Source organism: Vitis riparia, chromosome 14 (assembly GCF_004353265.1).
Source record: "Vitis riparia cultivar Riparia Gloire de Montpellier isolate 1030 chromosome 14, EGFV_Vit.rip_1.0, whole genome shotgun sequence".
NCBI classification, from domain to species: domain Eukaryota; kingdom Viridiplantae; phylum Streptophyta; class Magnoliopsida; order Vitales; family Vitaceae; genus Vitis; species Vitis riparia.
This window is the reverse complement of record NC_048444.1, coordinates 7,690,746-7,692,645: the sequence shown is the minus strand read 5'-3', so window position 1 is coordinate 7,692,645 and position 1,900 is coordinate 7,690,746. Positions and strand designations below refer to the sequence as shown.

Genomic DNA, 1,900 nt, shown 5'->3' with positions numbered 1-1,900 from the left:
AAATAAGATATTCTTATTAGTAATTCCATCCTAATTATTTATTAGAAAACTCATGTGGAAAAATATGAAAAATTCCAAAACAATCCCTCCCGTTAATAATAAAGTATTAGAAATGGACGGTCACGATCTCTTTGACTCCGCGGAACCAAGTTGTCCGGATGATGCCGGCGCCACGTCACATCAGCGCCAATACGCGTCAATGGATGATACTATCAACGTGCCGAACACAACCACTCCACACGATGAGCCATGATTCGGTATGTGAGCCATCATATTTCCGTTAAAAAAATATCCAATGATATTTTGCCACGTTATGTGTGGGTCAGCAAAGAACTTCACCGCCCAATCACAGTACGGGAGTGCGGGTGACCCAAATTGAGAGTAACCAGCCTTCCACGTTTTCGGATTTGGATCTTTCTGGCAGAATGAGTTTGAACTAGGAGAGCAGTTCGAGACGGTCCAATCATAGAAGGACGCATGGCGAAACCACGTGGATCGACCAATAATAAGCGAATTCGTGACGCGTAGGTCAGGGACGCTGTCAATTGTTTTTTCTTTCGACCACTATAAAAGGCAAATTGTGGGTGCCCCGGGTAATTGCTCTGTTTTTCGGCCGGAAGCGAAAAGAGAGCGCGAATCGCCTGAGAATTCTCCGACGATCTTGTGCTTCGACATTTTCCGGCCACCGGATCTCACCGTAAACATGGTATTTTTCAAGCTTTACTGTTTTTTTTTTGTTCGTTAATGGTGATCTAGGAGGTTCTGGAAATTTAAATTCGTTTTGGTTTGAGTATCTCCTGTGTTGATGTTTGGTTGCTCAGAAAACTGAAGGGAGGAAATAAATAGAAACAAAAGTTTCAGATCTCACATTGGTTGCTTTGATTTCAATGAGAAAAGACAGAAAAATGTGAAAACTCAGCTATATATAAGCCAAATAGTTGTGTTACCCTCAATTGAGGGAGGTTTTCCCCCCTTTTTCTCGGCAATTAAATGGCTTTTTTTCTTCTTCTTTTTTTTTCCCTGCTTTGTTTCTTTAGATTTTTCGGCCTTTTTTCGCCGATGTGTTTTAGGCTAGATCTAATGGACATTATAGCAATCTAATTATAATATTATCTTCAGAAAAGTCCTGAAGTTGATGTACATTACCAGTCCACCTCTTCCAGAATTAGGAAAACACGTGACCAGCAATAGTCCCGGGTTAGGGTTATTGACTATTCCTGTTACAACACTGAATTGCTTTCATCTTTTTTTGCAATCAAAAGTTGGTGTGAATAATTTGTAAATCGATCTTTTCTCATGGCTTGTAAATCATTTTTTGGGTATGCAGACAACATCAAGGCGTCTTGCAGATAGGAAGGTAGAGAAGTTTGAGAAGAACATCACCAAGAGGGGATCTGTGCCTGAAACGACTACTAAGAAGGGAAGTGACTATCCTGTTGGGCCTGTTCTGCTTGGGTTCTTCGTCTTTGTTGTCATTGGATCTTGTAAGCTTCTCCTTCATTTAGTTTTTACCATTTCTTACTGCTATTGATATTGATATACATTTTTATCAGTTTTCAAAGTTTCTCTAAGGACTTTTCACACGTAGCGGTATTACATGGTTGTGCCTTTTCTTTCTCTCCTTTGTCAGCCAGATATACGAAGATATCCATCTCTGTCTCTATTATGCCCATGAACACACTTGATCACCTTATTCAGATTAATAGTAACCAGATTAAGTTATTATATTTATTTAAGCATAGATAGAATAGACCTTCTTGGATAGAAGGATAGTCCTCGGTAATTTGGTGAAAAGAAAATCGTTGATCTAATTTAATAAATCCGTCTGGTTCCCACTGACTCACCCCTTGCACCCTTTTGCTTTGCAACCTATGTGGGTGGAGTGATTTTTCTGCATGTT

The 1,900-nt window shown here is 39.7% G+C and overlaps 1 long non-coding RNA gene across 1 annotated transcript; it reads left to right on the top strand.

The window, feature by feature from the left end:
• The first annotated feature begins 620 nt into the window (after positions 1–620).
• On the top strand, positions 621–1,839 carry LOC117930932. Its single transcript, XR_004653955.1, has 2 exons — positions 621–706; positions 1,328–1,839. It is a non-coding gene; the product is annotated as an uncharacterized LOC117930932 (long non-coding RNA).
• Positions 1,840–1,900: the final 61 nt, after the last annotated feature.